Source organism: Heterodontus francisci, chromosome 1 (genome assembly GCF_036365525.1).
Source record: "Heterodontus francisci isolate sHetFra1 chromosome 1, sHetFra1.hap1, whole genome shotgun sequence".
Lineage (NCBI taxonomy): Eukaryota > Metazoa > Chordata > Chondrichthyes > Heterodontiformes > Heterodontidae > Heterodontus > Heterodontus francisci.
In genome coordinates this window covers 225,968,814-225,988,224 of record NC_090371.1, presented here as the reverse complement: position 1 = coordinate 225,988,224, position 19,411 = coordinate 225,968,814, and positions in this window count along the sequence as shown.

Genomic DNA, 19,411 nt, shown 5'->3' with positions numbered 1-19,411 from the left:
TGCATGGGTGTCACAACAATATAAATATGTCTTTCACTAAATGTTCTGCACCACCATATGTGTGTCCTTTGCTCTGTGTGAATGATGTGTGCCAGCATGTCGCACAAATGTCACATCCCTTTGCACCTTTGGCCTTTCAGGAGAGCCAATGTATGCAATAACATCATTGCCATGCCACCATTACTCGTGAGCATCTCCACGGATGCAGTGACATGGACATTGGTTCAGTCAGCTGCTGCCTCTAATGGTTTACACAAGGATGCTGCAGATGTGGACTGGTGCACAGCAGGTGAGTGAGGGTGATGTGTGGCTTGCAGAGCTCATGTCAGTTCCTATGGAGCAGACAGCCTTTGTCTGATAAGCCACTGCCGTACATCCCTAGCTCACTGCTAGTCCTGCATGTGGAGCCTGGGTGCCATCTGCCCTCCCATGAGCCTTTTCTGTTGTAGGTCCTCAGCGTGCTCATAGTCCGAAGGGGAATCCTGTTGACGTCGATCCTTATCATGCCAGCCTTGGCCCCCATTGGGTACATAGTTGTGCAGGGCACAGTGAGCAGCAAAGAAAGGAGCTGGCCTTTTCGGCCCGTAGTACAGGTCACCACCCTATCTATCCAGGCATTGGAAGCGCGTTATCAGCATGTGGATCGTCTGTTCAATGGTGGCTCTTGCAGCTCAGTGGCTGTCGTTGTCTGTCTCCTCTGCAGCAGTGGTGGGGTCTCTCACTGGTGTCAGGAGCCATGTCTGCAAGGAATAGCCCTTGTCTCCAAGAAACCACCCCTCTATCTGAGCTAGTTCAGTGAACAGCAGTGGCAGCTGGGATTGGCACAGGACTCAGGTGTCATGGCAGCTGCCTGAGAAGCGGGCACAGATTTGTGTGAAACATCTCCGGAGATCACATACCAGCTGCACCTAGATTGAGAGGATTCCTTTAATGGTAATGTTAGCAGGTGGTAGCCTGCCGGGAGGCCTAATGGCCACATAGGTGCAGTCTATGAACCCTAAAACCTTTGGTAATCTGGCAATGGTGCTGAAACCGATGGCCATCTGGGCCTGACTGTGAGGGTCCATCCTGAAGCGTAATTTCTCACTGGCCCTCCGGTGCAGGGCATCGGGGACCTCCCTGATGCGGCGGTGCACTGCCGACTGTGTGACCCCACAAAGGTCTCCTCCGGTGAGCCCCTGAAATGCAACATAGGCATAAAGCTTAAGAGCCGCTGTCACTATGAGGACCACAGGCACAGGATGTCCACTGAAGCCCATGGGCTGCAGGTCATCGTTGAGCAGGGCACAGAGACATGTCACCACCCTCTCTACATGCGCAGTCACAACTGACACTGGTGCTCTGACATCCGCTGGCATGTCATATGGGGCCTGTAGATGGCGAGTTCCCCTTAGGGGCTGTTGCTCCCGACCGGGGGGCCTCTACGTGGACTGCACCTGCCTGTTGATTTTGCCTCTGGCGTATATGGATCCTCAGGAGAAGCGGATCACACAATCTAGGATGAGACATACCCGTTTACATGTGCTAAATAAAGTTGTTTCCTTCACTTAACTGAAGGCTCCTAACAGGACAGGCATTGTTGCTGACAGGTACATCAAGTGCTTTCATGGATCAACTATGTGGTATGGCACACCCATCTTTGCTCTTATTAAGAGTGGCACAGCATGACCACATGAAGATTTTACCAGCTGCATCGATTGCCCCCACCATCCAGGTAACCTTTGCACTCCTGTCAGTTCTGGCACCCTCCCCACACACAGGGTGACTAGAGCCCCATTGCTCTATGACGCAGAACGGACACCATTCACGGAGGGAGGGTCCACAATACCTCCCCTCATACTGACAGAGCTTTGCCTCCAGTAGTCCCACCCCCCCTCCCACCTCTCTTTAAGTATGCAGAGCTTTGCCCCCTGTAATTCCCCTGTCCTACCTCCCTTCAAGTATACAGAGTTCAGACCCCTTTATATCTGGACTTACTTTCACTGTTGAGTACTGCTGCTTCCAATGTCCCATCGGCTTCTTAGGCTCATGAAAGGGACGGCATGTGACGGCTGCCCATTCAGCGTAAAATGCGTAAGTGTGGATCAAGAGGCGGAGGGATGCATAATCAGGATAGGTAAGTAGCCATTTACATATTATAATTGGGGTGCTGCCGCCCAGCGGCGGGAGGTGGGGGGGGAGTGGGAGGGGAAGGGGGTGGGGCCGTACCAATGTCCCACTGCCGCCGATAATATGCTGTGGAGCCTTCTCAGTGTCACGGGTCAAGGTGGGCCTCTCCCACAAGTATTTTACGGGCCTCCTTGCCACGCTTCAAGATGCTGAGGGGCTGGTAAAATCCTGTCTCTCTCTCTCCAGCAAAGTCCTAGGGACCCACAATAGCAGCTTCAGCCTCAGGACGGAGCACTTCTTCAGCCTTCTGTTACCAGAGAAGCAAGTTGGAAATTGTGCACTGGGCCCCAGTGAGAACTCCAGGACTTCAGCTTTTATCAAAGAGATTTCCACCCAGTAACTGAATTCCCTCTATTACGAATTCTACTTCAACTCCCCACCCCACCTAATTCTTTCCTCCCCTCTGTATCTATTTGTGTGTGTGTTTTTCTCGTATGCATGCCAGTGTGCTTCGGTCGCGTATTTTAGTAATTTTAACTGAGTTAGAGTGATAAGGCTAATAAACTTACATCTTTCTTGTTTAAACCTAAGAAAACCTGTCTGATTAGTTCATTTGCAATTACAATTAGAGTGCAGTGAGCAAAGGGCTCACAAATCATTATGTTTTAAAAGATAAACCCTGTTACAGCCAAACCAAAAAGAGGGGAGCCTGAGAATCTTTCCTCACGTAGTCGTAACAGTAACCAAATAGAATCTCCAAGACAGGTATAGCAGGCACCACATGCTGCCACAGGCATCTTGCCTGAGGAAACGTCAGACTAGCTGCCTTACTGACAGCAGCCCTCAGGTAAGTCCTCTGGAGGCAGGGATTATAGCGAGCTGCAGTAGGTGGGCTGATCAAAGCTCCTATGCAATTAGCGGAGCACTCCTGTTCCTTCGTGTATTTTAAATTTTAAAAATCACTACCTTGCATTGCTTGGCAGCCACAAGAGCTGCTGAAGATCCCTGAGAGAGGCAGGCCCAATGCCTCCCCTGCTCATCCCTTCAACATTCATTTAGCCCCTAGTTTACGTATTGAATTACGAATTTACGTATTAAAACTTTTGTTTTAGTCCGTACAGGAGATTAAAATGAAGGGTTCCAAAGATTTACCACTGAAGGGTAAAATTAGTCTCGAATAGTAGTACAAAATGGGTGTAAAACTGCTGATAGCTGGGTTTAAAATGGGTGTTACTACCAGGTGAGATAGGGGTCTAGGGGTTCCCTCAGAGCCTTTGCCTGGTCTAACCGTAACAGGGTTTAATTTTAAAAACACCACGTTTTCAGCTCCCCCTCAGTGAATCCTTGTTCACTGCTTTCCAATTGTAAGGCAAAGAAATCAGGCAGGTTTTCTTAGATTTAAAGAAGAAAGGTGGAAGTTTATTAATCTTAAACTCTAATTTTGTTAACGACTACGAATATGCAACACGACCATGCTAGCATGCATATGTGATAAACACACATGCAGATAGAGACTGAAACTTTAGAAGGAATAAAGGGGAAAAGTTTGAGGCAATTTTTGAATTGTAGTCTGAATTTTAGTTACATTCCTTTGAATTTGATGTTGAATCTTTGGTTACTGGTAAGTCTTGCTGTTCATTGGGGCCCAGTATATGCTTTAACTTGTTTTGATATAGGAGTCTTGAGGTTTACGTGTCTTCAGTGGGTCCAGAGGCTTGTGAGAGAGAACGAGCCAGGAGAGAGGTTGTCTTGTTCCAGGTTTAGTTGCACTCTGCAGTCTGCTCAAACTGTCCTGTGAATACAATTCAAAACTCCAAGTTGGCCAGCAGGTTAGTCATGTGACTAACTGCTTAAACAAACTTCTGCGTTTGTGGATTTCAAAGCTCTTGGTAGGTGGGTGTAGTGCTGTCTCCCACACTGACAGGATGTAGATCACCATTGCCCAGACCAATCTCTGTTAATTGAATCAGTGCGTAATTCTTTTGTCTCTCCAAGCACTGTCCCTTAGTATGCAAATGTTCTTCCAGTCAAGTGTCAGGTGATCTCTTGTAAAACAAGTCCTTTCTTCAATCCAGCAACAGTTTAAAATGAATGTTCATATGACGAAATTATTATGCCTCATTCTTGGCAGGTGGTTGTTTTCATGACACGGGTAATAGCCAGGTATAAAACTGATGATAGCTGAGTATAAATTGGGCAATAGTGAGGCATGAAACTGGTAATAGCAGGGTGTAAAACTGGTGATAGCTGGGTATAAAATGGGCAATAGCCAGGTGTAGAATGGGAACTAGTGGGGTGTAAAACTGTTAATAGCGGGGTGTTAAAGAGGTAAGAGCTGAATGTAAAACAGGTAATAGCCAGGTGTAAAACGGTGATAGCTGGATGTAAAACTGGTGCAAGCAGGGTTTTAAATGGGTAATAGCGGTGTAAAACCGGTGATAGCATAGATGGAAAATGGATGATAAGAAAACACTAGCATCGTGCTAATGTTACTGGGCTCTCAACCCGGAGGCCCGGACTATTGCTTCGGAGACACAGGTTCAAATTCCACCATGCAGTAGGGGGAATTTAAATTCAATTAATTAAGAAATCCAGAATAAAAAGCTAGTTTCAGAAATGGTAACCATGAAATACTGGATTGTCTTAAAAACCCATCTGGTTCACTAATGTCCTTTAGGGAAGGTGTTATGCCAATGTGTTTTGTTGAATGATAATTTTCTTTAATCCACTAACTGAAGATCTGAATTTTAAAAAGACAAGCTGCCAGAAAAGTCATCCTTTCAGCTTCAGATGATCACCTAGGTTATTAGACTGTATCCTACATTGCTCATGCCCCAGCAAGAACCAAGACTCAGGAAGTTTAAAGGAACTACCTGTTCTCTCAGAAAATAGAGAAATACTGCTAACTGCTATGTTTGAATCACTGAGTGGCTGTCATGTGACAAGTCCCTCCCCATCTGTGGTTTTAAGCTGGTGTTTTCTCTACAGCAGAGGAGAAGCAACTGGACTCTGACATGAGCAGAACCTAAGTGGGGATTTCTCTCTCTGTCTCTCCATTCCAGCTTGAAAGCTTTTAAATCCTGTTTGTTGACTGACCACCTTTGCATACTCCGGCTACAATCAGAAACCCCATTGGAGGAAGTCACCCGCATCACTATCTCCAAGAGAACTCACCGAACCAGTTATCTCCCTCTTCAAACTAAAAGCCTCAAGACCACTGAATTCAGCTAGAAGCCAGTCGAATCACCAAACACCACAGACTGTATACCTTTTTTATGTACTCTAACTCACCCAATCTACGTTTCCCCACTCTGTAACCTATTTGTATGAGTGTAAACCTCCACAGTGCTTGTGTGAGAGTAAAATTTGGCGCATTGTTTATTATTTTTATTAGTTCAGTTCAAATACAATAAAGTCACCCTCTTTCTTTAGAAACTCAAGAAAAGATGTCCAATTAGTTCTTGTTATGATCAGAGCAAGTAAGTAATCAAACACCTACTGAATTGGCCAGTACATCTACTTTAAGAAAGAATTAAACCTGTTGTGGTCAAACAAGGAGAGGGAAAAGAGGGAAGCCCTTCAACCCCTCCTCACTTGACCATAACAGAAGAAAATCTGCCATCCTTACCTTGTCTACATGTGACTCCAGATCCACAGCAAGGTGGTTGACTCTTAACTGCCCTCTGAAATGGCCTAGCAAGCCATTTAGTTGTATGAAACGACTACAGAAAAGTTAAATAAGATTAAAACCAGACGGACCCTCGGCATCGACCTAGGTACCAGAAATGACAATGGCACACCCTGCCCAATGGACCCTGAAAAGTCCTCCTCACTAACATCTGGGACTTGTGCCAGAATTGGGAGAGCTGTCCCACTGACTAGTCAGTCAACAACCTGACATAGTCATACTCACCAAATCATATCTTACAGCCAATGACCCAGACTCATTCATCACCATCCCAAAGATGACAGCACAGTGGTATACAGCCGGGAGGGAGTTGCCCTGGGTCCTCAACATTGACTCTGGACCCCATAAAGTTTCATGGCATCCGATCAAACATGGGCAAGGAAACCTTCTGCTGATTACCACCTACTGCCCTTCCTCAGTTGATGAATCAGTGCTCCTCCATGTTGAACACCACTTAGAGGAATTACTGAGGGTGCAAGGGCACAGAATGTACTCTGGGTGGGGGACTTCAATGTCATCACCAGGAGTGGCTCAGGAGAACAACTACTGACCAAGCTGGCCAAGTCCTGAAGGACCTATCTGTCAGACCGGGCCTGCAGCAGGTGGTGAGAGAACCAACAAGAGGGAAAAACATACTTGCTCTTACCATCACCAATCTACCTGTCGCAGATGCATCTGTCCATGACAGTATTGGTAGGAGTGACCACCGCACAGTCCTTGTGCAGACGAAATCCCGTCTTCACACTGAGGATATTCACCATCATGTTGTGTAGTACTACCACAGTGCTAAATGGGATAGATTCAGAACAGATCTGGCAGCTCAAAACTGTCCATTCATGAAGTGCTGTGGGCCATCAGCAGCAGCAGAATTCTATTCAACTACAATGTGTAACCTCATGGCTCGGCATATCCCTCAGTCTATCATTACCATCAAGCAGGGGATCAACCCAGATTCAATAAGGACTGCAGGAGAGCATGCCAGGAGCAGCACCAAGCATACCTAAAAATGAGGTGCCAACCTTGTGACGCTACCACACAAGGCTACATGCATACTAAACAGTGGAAGCAACAGGCAATAGGCAGAGCTAAGCAATCCCACAACCAACGGATCAGATCAAAGCTCTGCAGTCCTGCCACATCCAGTTGTCAATGGGGGTGAACAATTAAACAACTAACCAGAGGGGGAGGTTCCACAAACTGATGTATACCACCTACTGCCCTTCCTCAGCTAATGAATCAGTGCTCCTCCATGTTGAACCCCATCCTCAATGATATGAGGGAGCCCAGCACATTAATGCAAAAGACAAGACTGAAGTGCTGAGTGGTTGATCCATGTCAGCCTCTTCCTGAGGTCCCCAGCATCACAGATGCCAGTCTTCAGTCAATTTGATCCTGTTCACGTGATACCAAGAAACAACTAAAGGCACTGGTTACAGCAAAGGCTATGGGTCTTGAAAACATCCCAGCTGTAGGACTGAAGACTTGAGTTCAAGAGCTAGCCATGCCCCTAGCCAAGCTGTTCCAGTACAGCTACAACACTGGCATCTACCCAACAATGTGGGAAATTGTCCAGTTATATCCTGTTCATAAAATGCAGGACAAATCCGACCCAGCCAATTATCACCCCATCAGTCTACTCTCGATCATCAGCAAGGTGATGGAAAGTGTCATTGACAGTGCTATCAAGCAGCACTTGCTCAGCGATAATCTGCTCACTGATGCTCAGTTTGGGTTCCGGCAGGACCACACAGCTCATGACCTCATTGCAGCCTTTGTCCAAACATGGACAGATGAGCTGAATTCAAGAGGTGAGGTGAGACTGACTGCCCTTGACATCAAGGCCACAAGTGTGGCATCAAGGGGCCCTGGCAAAATTGAAGTCAATGGAAATCAGGGGTAAAACTCTCCACTGGTTGGAGTCATACCTAGCACAAAGGAAGATGGCTATGGTTACTGGAGGCCAGTCATCTCAGCCTCAGAACATTACTGCAGGAGTTCATCAGGGTAGTCATGGAGTGATACAGCACTGAAACAGGCCCTTTGGCCCACGGAGTCTGTGCCAACCAACAACAACCCATTTATGCTAATCATACATTAATCCCATATTCCCTACCACCTACCTACACTAGGGACAATTTACAATGGCCAATTTACCTATTAACCTGCAAGTTTTTGGCTGTGGGAGGAAACCAGAGCACCGAGCAGAAACCCACGCGGTTACAGGGAGAACTTGCAAACTCCACTCGGCAGTACCCAGAACCGAACCTGGGTTGCTGGAGCTATAAGGCTGCAGTGCTAACCACTGTGCCACCCATAGGTAGTGTCCTAGGTCTAACCATCTTCAGCTACTTCATCAATCACATTCCCTCCATCACGAAGTCAGAAGAACTGAATTACCATTCATGACTCCTCAGATACTGAAGAAGTCCATGCCCGCATGCAGCAAGGCCTGGACAGCATTCAGGCTTGGGCTGATAAGTGGCAAGTGACATTCGTGCCATACAAGTATCAGGCAATGACCATCTCCAACAAGAGAGAATCTAACCATCTCCCCTTGACATTCAAATGCATTACCATCGCTGAATCCCCCACCATCAACATCCTGGGGGTTAACATTGACCAGAAACTTATTTTGACAAGCCATATAAGTACTTTGGCTACAAGAGCAGGTCAAAGGCTGGGAATTCTGAGGTGAGTAACTCACCCAATTCCCCAAAGTCTGTCCATCATCGACAAGTCACAAGTCAGGAGTGTGATGGAATGTTCTCCACTTTTCTGGATGAGTGCAACTCCAACAACACTCAAGATGTTCAACACCATCAGGACAAAACAACCTGCTTGATCGGCACCCCATCCACCACTGTAAACAATCACTCCCTCCACCACCGGCGCACAGTGGCAGCAGTGTGTACCATCTATAAGATGCAATGCAGCAACTCGCCAAGCCTCCTTCGACAGCACCTTCCAAATCTACAAACTCTACCATCTAGAAGGACAAGGGCAGCAGACATATGGGAACATCACCACCTTCAAGTTCCCCTCCAAGCCACACACCATCCTGACTTGGAACTATATCGGCATTCCTTCACTGTCGCTGGTTCAAAACCTGGAACTCCTTTCCTAACAGCACAGTGGGTGTACCTGCACCACATGGCCTCCAGCAGTTCAAGAAGGTGGCTCACCACCACCTTCTCAAGGGCAATTAGGAATGGACAACAAATGCTCGCCAAGCCAGCAACACTCACATCCCATGAACGATTAAAAAAAAATAGAAATTGAGTTAGCCTCCTCCAATGTCTCTGCTTTTGCAGGGAATGTACGTAGCACTTATGTCATGTCTTTACAATGGCTTATCTTCTTGCTCCCACACGGTTACCTCTGAAATCCCCCAAGGATCTATCCTCGTCCCCTCCTATTTCTCATCTGCATGCTGCCCTTTGGCGACATCATCCAATGACATAATGTCAGATTCCGCATGTACGCTGATAATACCCAGATCACCCTCGCCACAACCTCCCTCGACTTCTCCACTGTGTAATTATCAGACTGCTTATCTGAGATCCTATATGGGATGAACAGAAATTTCCTCCAACTTAATATTGGGAAGACCAAAGGGTCTTCCAGTCCCTGCTCCAAACTCTATCCCTAGCCACTGAATCCATCACTCTCACTGGAAACTGTCAGAGGCTGAGCCAGACTATTCACAACTTTGGTGTCATATTTGACCCCGAGATGAGCTTTCGACCACATAGCCACACCATCACTAAGATGTCTATTTCTACCTCCGTAACATTGGTCAACTTCACCCCGTCTCAGCTCATCTTCTGCTCAAACCCTCATTCATGACTTTGTTACATCACAACAAATCCCATTCGCTCATCACCCCTGTGCTGGCTGATCAACATGGGGTCCGAATTAAGCAATGCCTCAATTTTAAACTTCCCATCCTTGTTTTGAAATCCCTCCTTGGCCTCACCCATCCTGATCTCTGTAATCTCCTTCAGCCCTACAACCCTGTGAGATATCTGCCCTCCTCTAATTCCGGCCTCATGAGAATCCCCACTTTTAATTGCTCCACAATTGGTGGCTTTGCCTTCAGCTGCCTAGGTTTTAAGCTCTGGAATTCCCTCCCTAAAGCTCTCCATCTCTCTAACTCGCTGACCTCTTAAGCTTTTGATCATCTGCCCTAAATATCTCCTTGCATTGCTTGGTGTCGAATTTTTGCTTTATAAAACTCCTGTGAAGTGCATTGAGAGGTTTTATTACATTAAAGGCACCACATAAATATAAGTTGTTGTTGTTGTTGCTAAGTTGCCGATGAACCTCCAGCATTTTCCTTCTCAACAATAGCCCCCAGAATTCAACATCTGTATCCAGCTGAGCTGAGCTTGGGGTGGATTGTGTCCCCTGACAAAGACAAAGACTCCCTGTCTCCTTGAACTCACTTGTGAGGTTTGAATCACCAGGTGGAAACCCAACTAACACTCTAAGTGAACTCACCGAAGTGCAAGTACCTGCGCTGTTGCATGGCTGTACATTCTGATACTGCACCTTCAAAAGGAATGAGCTCCTCTGGGGAATCTTCCTGATGGATATCATGCAACACATGCTGCAGGCATGAAAGCCCTGGAAGACATACAGAAGGGACATAAAAGCAAAATACTGCAGATGCAGGAAAGCTGAAATAAAACAGAACATGTTGGAAATACTCAGAAGGTCAGGCAGTATCTGTGGAGAAAGAAACAGAGTTAACGTTTCAGGTCCATGATCATTTGTCAGAGCTGGAGTTAGAGATGTAACAGGTTTTAAGCCAGTACAAAGGCAGAGAAAGGGTGCAGGGGAGCGGGGATGGGGAGAAAGATGAAGTAGGAAGGTCTGTGATAGGATGGAAGGTAGGAACGATTGAACGACAAAAAGATGATGGTGCAAGACAAAGGGAAATGTTAATGAGACAACTAAAGAAACAAAAGATGGATCTGGAGGAAGTGTAAATGAGAGTAGCCGAATCATCACCAACAGCTGCCATCTGAAAAAATTAGGCAAATGTTGGGTCCAGAGGCTGTAAGTTGTCTAATCAAAAGATGAGGTTATATTGAGCTTCAGTGGAACAGTGGAGATGGCTGAGGACAGTGAGGTCAGAGTGGGGTGGGGAATTCAAATGATAGGTGACCAGAAGTTCTGGGACATGCTTGTGGACTGAATGGAGGTGTTCCACAAAGCAGTCACCCAATCTGTGTTTGTTCTCCCCAATGTAGAGGAGATCACATCATGAGCAGCGAATACAGTGCACTACCGACTTAAAAGAAGTACAAGTAACTCAATGTTTCAGCTGGCAGGAATGTATATGGCCCGGAACAGTGAGAAAGGAAGAGGTAAAAGAGCAGTGTCGCCTCCCCCTTCCTCTGTACTCCTCAATTCAGTGGGCAAGATGGTACAGCTTGCTGCCCTTTTCATGTTAATATATGGTCACCCTGCTGGGAGACATACTTAAATTATGCTCAAGTATCGCCATTCCTCGGTACTTTTTATACCCTTTCCCCAGATGGATTAACTGATTCATTATCCTGATTCACAGCCTGACACTGCAGCATTGTAGCTATGGAAACACCATAGATTAAAAACGACAATATCTTTGAAAAATGAATGTTTATCTTTATTTACTTCTGAGTATATATATTCGAAGTTCAAAGAAATTTCATTAGGCTGCATTTAATTAGTGATGACGTTGAAGAATTGTTGTCATTGTTACAGTGACACAAAACTCTGCGAGGTCCAATCTATGCTTATGATCATGATTGGAGAGTATCTGGGAAATATTAGTCAGTGTCACACAGCACTTTGAGTCAATTGACTATTATTGGGACAAAGTAAATCTGCAGAAAATTCTTTAAACCCTTGGCTGCAAAATTCCTCTTTTATAGCACACTCAGGAATTTCTAGGCCTTCTGCTTGGTTAATTTTTTTTTTATTCATTCATGGGATGTGGGCATCACTGGCTATGCCAGCATTTATTGCCCATCCCTAATTGCCCTTGAGAAGGTGGTGGTGAGCTGCCTTCTTGAAACGCTGCAGTCCATTTGGGGTAGGTAGACCCACAGTGCTGTTAGGAAGGGAGTTCCAGGATTTTGACCCAGTGACAGTGAAGGAACGGTGATATAGTTCCAAGTCAGAATGGTGTGTGACTTGGAGGGGAACTTGCAGGTGGTGGTGTTCCCGTGTATTTGCTGCCCTTGTCCTTCTAGTTGGTAGAGGTCGTGGGTTTGGAAGGTGTTGTCTAAGGAGCCTTGGTGCATTGCTGCAGTGCATCTTGTAGATGGTGCACACTGCTGCCACTGTGCGTCGGTGGTGAAGGGAGTGAATGTTTGTAGATGGGGTACCAATCAAGCGGGCTGCTTTGTCCTGAATGGTGTCGAGCTTCTTGAGTGTTGTTGGAGGTGCACCCATCCAGGTAAGTGGAGAGTATTCCATCACACTCCTGACTTGTGCCTTGTAGATGGTGGACAGGCTTTGGGGAGTCAGGAGGTGAGTTACTCGCCTCAGGATTCCTAGCCTCTGACCTGCTCTTGTAGCCATGGTATTTATATGGCTACTCCAGTTCAGTTTCTGGTCAATGGTAGCCCCTAGGATGTTGATAGTGGAGGATTCAGCGATGGTAATGCCGTTGAATGTCAAAGGGAGATGGTTATATTCTCTCTTGTTGGAGATGGTCATTGCCTGGCACTTGTTTGGCACGAATGTTACTACACGGACTGCTTCAGTATCTGAGGAGTCACGAATGGTGCTGAACATTGTGCAATCATCAGCGAACATCCCCACTTCTGACCTTATGATTGAAGGAAGGTCATTGATGAAGCAGCTGAAGATGGTTGGGCCTAGGACACTACCCTGAGGAACTCCTGCAGTGATGTCCTGGAGCTCAGATGATTGACCTCCAACCACCACAACCATCTTCCTTTGCGCTAGGTATGACTCCAGCCAGCAGAGGGTTTTCCCCCTGATTCCCATTAACCTCAGTTTTGCTAGGGCTCCTTGATGCCATACTCGGTCAAATGCTGCCTTCTTGAAGTGCTGTAGTCCATGTGGTGCGGGTACTCCTACAGTGCTGTTAGGAAGGGAGTTCCGGGATTTTGATCCAGCAACAGTGAAGGAACAGCAATATGGTCCAAGTCAGGATGGTGTGTGGCTTGAAGGGGAACTTGCAGGTGATGGCGTTCTCTTGCGTTTGCTGTCCTTGTCCTTCTAGGCGGTAGAGGTCATGGGTTTGGAAGATGCTGTCGAAGGAGCCTTGGTGAGTTGCTGCAGCACATCTTGTATATGATACACACGACTGCCACTGTGCTTTGGTGCTGGAGGAGTGAATGTTTAAGGTGGTGGCTGGGCTGCCGATCAATTGGGCTGTTTTGTCCTGGATGGTATCGAGCTTCTTGAGTGTTTTTGGAGCCGCACTTATCCAGGCAAGTGGAGAGGATTCCATCCTGACTTGTGCCTTGGTAGATGGTGGACTGGCACTGGGGAGCCAGCAGGTGAGTTACTCGCCACAGAATTCCCAGTCTCTGACTTGCTCTTGTGCCCAAACTATTTATGTGGCTGGTCCAGTTCAGCTTCTGGTCAATGGTAACCCCCAGGATGCAGATGGTAGGGGTTCAGCAGTGGTAACGCCATTGAATGTCAAAGGGGGGATGGTTAGATTCTCTCTTGTTGGAGATGGACATTCCCTGGCACTTGTGTGGTGCAAATGTTACTTGCAACTTTTCGGCCCAATCCTGAAAGTTGTTCAGGTCTTGCTGCATGTAGATACGGACATCTTCAGTATCTGAGGGTTTGCAAATTGAACACTGTACAATCCCCACTTCTGACCTCATGATGGAGGGAATGTCATTGAAGAAGTAGCTAAAAATGGCTGGGCCTAGGACACCAACCTGAGAAAATCTGCCACAATATTCTGGAGCTCAGATGATTGACCTCCAACAACCACAACCATCTTCCTTTGTGCAAGGTATGACTCCAACCAGTGGAGAGATTTCCCTCTGATTCCCATTGACTTCAATTTTGCGAGGGCTCCTTGATGCCATACTCAGTCAAATGGAGCCTTGATGTCAAGGGCAGTCACTCTCACCTCAACACTTGAATTCAGCTCTTTTGTCCATGCTTGACCAAGGCTGTAATGAGGTCAGGAGTTGAGTGGTCGTGGCAGAACCCAAACTAAGCATCAGTGATCAGGTTATTGCTGTGTAAGTGCCACTTGATAGCACTGTCGACAACACCTTCCAACACTTTACTGAGGATTGAGAGTAGACTAATGGAGCGGTAATTGGCTGGTTTGGATTTGTCCGGCTTTTTTATGGACAGGACATAACTGGGCAAATTTCCACATTGTTGGGTAGATGCCAGTGTTGTAGATGTACTGGAACAGCTTGGCTAGGGGCATGGCTAGTTCTTCAGTACAAGTCTTCAGTACTACTGCAGAGATGTTGTCAGGACCCATAGCCCGTGTAGTGAATCGAATTGGCAGAGGATCATCTGTTGAATCTGGAAGGTGGTGGGGTGGAAGCTGTGGACAAGGGGAACCCTATCCTGGTTCTGGGAGGAAGGTGAAGGGATGAGAGCAGAAGTGTAGGAAATGGAACGTACAAAGCTGAGAGCTCTGTCAACCGCAATGGAGGGGAATTCTCAGTTGAGGAAAAAGGAAGATGGCATTGTCATAACAGATGCAACAGAGACAGGGAAACTGGGAAAATGGAATAGAGTCCTTACAGGAAATGAGATGGAAGTGTAGTGAAGGTAGCTGTCCGGGTCAGTGGGCTTATAGTGAATATTGGTTGATAGTTATCCCCAGAAATGAAGAAAGGAAGAGGAGAGTTGGAGATGGGCCATGTGATGAAAAAGGAAGTGTGGAATTAGAAAGAAAGTTGACAAAATTTTCCAATCCAATGCAACTGCAGGAAACGGCAGTTTTTGATATACCGGAAAAAGAGGTGAGGAAGGAGACCTGAATAGGACTGAAACAACTAATATTCCACAAAAAGGCAAGCATAGCTAGGACCCATAGCTGGGACCCATAGCTAGGGCCCTTGGTAATACCTTTGGTTTGAAGGAAATGAGTGGAGTCAGAAGAGAAATGGTACAATGTAAGAACAAGTTCAGCCAGGCATCTGTGACCCTTCCGATGCCCTCTGCTACTTTAACAGTTTTCAGTTTCCTGGCCCTAAGCGTCCAATATTTTACAAAATTCCCTAGATTCTAAAACAGTCTGAGCAGATTGGAAGTTAGCAAATGTGACACCACTATTCAAGAAAGGAGGGAGAGAGAATAAAGGAAACTACAGGCCAGTTAGCCTTACATTAGTTGTCGAGAAAGTGCTGGAATCTATTATTAAGTCTTAACAATGCACTTAAAAAATTACAGTATGATCAGACAAAGTCAACATGCTTTTAAAAAAGAGAAATCATTTTGACAAATTTATTAGAGTTTTTTTGAAGATGTAACTACATGGTAAATAAAGGGGAGCCAGTAGACATAGTACATTTGGATTTCCAAAATGCATTCAATAAGGTATCACACAAAAAGTTAATATGCAAGATAAGGGCTCATGGAGTTGGGGGTAATCTATTAGCATGGATAGAGGATTGGTTAATGGGCAGGATTCAAAGAGGAGGGATAAACGGCATTTTCAAGTTGGCAGGCAATGAAAAGTGGTGTTGCAAAGATCGGTGCTGGGGCCTCAGCTATTTACAATCTATATTAATGACTTAACAAAGAGACAGAGAGTAATGTATTTAAGTTTTTTGACAATAGGTGGGAATGTAAGCTGTGAGGAGGATACACCAAGTAGACAACAAGGTGGCAGATGGAATATAGTGTGAGGAAGTGTGAGGATATTCACCTTGGTAGTAAGAATAGGAAAGCAGAATATTTTTTAAAAGGCATGAAACTTGTAAATGTTGATGGTCAGAGGGACTAGGGTTTACTCATACAAGAAACACAGAAAGTTAGCACAAAAGCAAAATACTGTGGATGCTAGAAATCTGAAACAAAAACAGAAAATGCTGGAAATACTCAGCAGGTCTGTCAGCATCTGTGGAGAGAAAAGCAGAGTTAGTGTTTCAGGTAGATAATATGGAGACCAAAACTGTACACAGTAATCCAGTTATGGTTTCACCAAAGTCCTGCATAACTGTAAACCTCTTTATTAATGTACTCCAATCCCCTTACAATAAAGGACAACATGCCATTTGCCATCCTAGTTGCCTCCTGTTGCATGCTAACTTTCTGATGACAGGTCATCAACCTGGAACATTAACTCTGCTTTACACTCCACAGATGCTGGTAGACCTGCTGAGTATTTCCAGCATTTTCTGTTTTTATTTGCAATGCTAATTAGGTGGCACAGTAGGTAGTGTAGATGGGAGCAGATAGTTGCAAAGGGGCACTGATAGATTAAATGACTGAGAAAATTACTGGCAAATGGGGTTCAAAGTGGAGAAGCATGAGGGCATCTACTTTAAAACCAAGAAAGAGAAATTGGAGTATTTTCTAGATGATGCAAAACTAGAACATGTGGAGGAGCAAAGAGATTTGGGTGTCCGTATCCACAAATCATTAAAATCTGGTAGAAATGTGTAAAAGTAATCAAAAATGCTAATGGTATGCTCACTTTTGGCTCAATGGGGTTGGAATACAAAAGCCAGGAAGTTATTCTTCAGTTATGTAGAGCCATGGTGAGACCCCATGTGGAGAACTGCATTCTGTTCTGGGAAACAGACATCAGGGAAGCTATATTGGCCTTGGAAGGGGTGCAGCACAGATTCACCAGAATGATACCAGGGCTTAAAGGGTTAAATTATGAAGAAAAATTGCAAAAACTTGGCTTGTATTCCCTTGAGTATGGAAGGCTGAGGGGTGATCTAACCAAGTTGCTTAAAATGATAAAAGGATCCAATAGCATAGGTACAGAGAAATTATTTTTGATGGAGTGAAGAATCCAGAAAAGGTCATTTAGGAGTGAAATCATGAAGCACTTATTCATCAAAGGTTAACATAAATCTGAAACTCTCTTCTAACAACAACAATTACAACAACTTATATTTATATAGGGATTTGAAAACAAGATGAGAATTTTAAAATCAAGACATTGCTTGACTGGGAGCCAATGTAGTCAACGAGCACAGAAGTGATAGGTAAACAGGACTTGGTGTGAGTTAAAACATAGGAAGCAGAGTTTTGGATGATTTCAAATTTACAGAGAATGTGGGAGACCAGCCAGGAGTGCAAAGGCACAAGTGAGGGTTTCAGCATTAGATGAGCTGAAACGGGCGAAATTGAGTGATATTACGGAGGTGGAAATAGGTATGTTAGTGATGGCACGAATATGAGGTCAGAAACTCACCTCAGGGTCACCAAGGTTGCAAAAAGACTGGCTTAATCTCAGATTGTTGCCAGGGAGAGGGATGGAGTTGGTAGCTAGGGAATGGAGTTTGGAGCAGGGATCAAAAACAATGGCTTCAGTCTTCCCAATGTTTAATTGGAGAAAATATCTGATCATCCAGTACTGGATGTTGGATAAGCAGTCTAATGGTTTTTTTGACAGTGGAGGAGTCAAGAGAGGTGGTGATGAGGTAGAGCTGGTTGTTGTCAGCGTACATGTGATAACTAACGCTGTGCTTTCAGACTGAAGGGGAGCATGTAGATCAAAAACAAAAGGGTGTCAAGGGTATATCCTTGGGGGACACCAGAGGTAACAGTATGGGAGTAGGAAGAGAAGCCAATGCAAGTGATTCTCTGGATAGATAAAAATGGAACCAGATAAGAACAATCCCATCCAGCTGAACGATAGTGGAGAGACATCGGAGGAGGATGGTGTGGTCAACTATGTCAAAGGCTGAAGACCGGTCGAGAAGGATGAGGAGCGATAGTTTACTTTTGTCAGTGTCACATAGTCACTTTGATAAGACCTGTTTCGGCACCATGGGAGGGGCGGAAACCTGATTGGAGGGATTCAAACATGGAGTTCCAGAAAAGATGGGAATGGTTTTGGGAGACGATTACATATTCAAGGACTTTGGAGAGAAAAGGGAAGTTGGAGGTGGGGCAGTAGCTTGCAAGGAGGGTGGGGTCAAATCTTGGTCTTTTGAGGAGAGGGGAGATGACAGCAGATTTAAAGGCGAGAGAGACAACACCTGAAGAGAGAGAACCATTAACAATATCGGTTAACATGGGGACAGGAGGGGAAGCTGGGCGGTCAGCAGTTTAGTGAGAATAGGATTGAGGGAGCAGGAGGTGGGTCATGACAAGATGAGCTCAAAGAAGGCATGAAGGGAGATAAGTGAGGAACCAGAGAAAGATGTGGGTTCAGGGCTAGGGCAGGAGGAGCATTACAGAAATAAAAACAGAAAGTGCTGTAAATACTCAGCAGGTCTGGCAGCACCTGTGGAGAGAGAAGCAGAGTTAATGTTTCAGGTCAGTGACCCTTCACCAGAACTGGCAGACCAGCATTACAGGAAGTTTGGCCAGGTAGGCTAGTGGAAGGAAGGGACATGGCAGAAGCAGCTGATTAGATGGTCTTGATCTTATTGACAAAGAAGTCCATGAGCTCTTTGCACTTATTATTGAAGATGAGGATGCAGGGGACAGGGAAGACGGTGTAGAGAAAAGAAGCCGGAGGTTATCTTTGCATTCCTGGGCCATTCGGGCTCCAGATTGAGTCCTGTGCTGAATGGGGAACACTCCCAATTCTTGCTGTAATTCAGGGCTGTCAACCACTTTCATCCAGCTGAGCACCTCCTCTCACGGGCTGACTGGTTACTGGGGAATTTTCCCAAGTCTTCTCCCACCACCTGACCAATAAATCCAGAGAAGTCTGACCTTTTGATACTCAGTCCCTCCCAAGGGTCTGAGGCCTTATCCAGCTCCTTGCCACCCACCCTTCTCACCATGTGCTGCTCACTAACGACACAACTCCCCCTCCCCATCCTTGAGTTCACTTATCTGCCAATCATAGCCATACCTTTGCTGTGTGCTCGCTCCAGCCACTCATGCTTTTGCCATTGGGGTTTTATGCACAGCCCCTTCCTCGATTCGAGTTCACTGTTGTGGGTGGCCTATTTATTTCAATGTGCAGTGCATTCCAGATTGCTACAAGGCTGTGCATGCATGCATATTAGAGGGAACATTGTATAGGTCCAAAATAAAAACATAAAATGCTGGAAATACACAGCAGGTCAGGCAGCATCTGTGGAGAAAGAAGCAGAGTTAACGTTTGAGGTCTGTGACCTTTCATCCCAGAACTGGGAAACATTAGAGATATATTAAGGTTTAAGCAAGTGAAAGGGGGGAGGGTAGGAAAAAGAACAAAAGGCTAGATCCATGTTAGAGTGGAAGACAGGAGAGATTAAAAAACAAAAGAGCTGGTGGTGTAGGGGCAAAAGGAGTGCTAACGGGACAAGTAAAGAAACAAAAGATGTGTCTGGAGAATTGTGAATGGCAGAATGGTGAATAGCTAACATTTGAGAGAGAAAAACAAGAATAAAACCAAAACCTGCAACATAAAAGGAATCAAAATGGAGTAGAGGTTGCCATCTTAAATCGTTGAACTCAAAGTTGAGTCCAGAAAGCTAT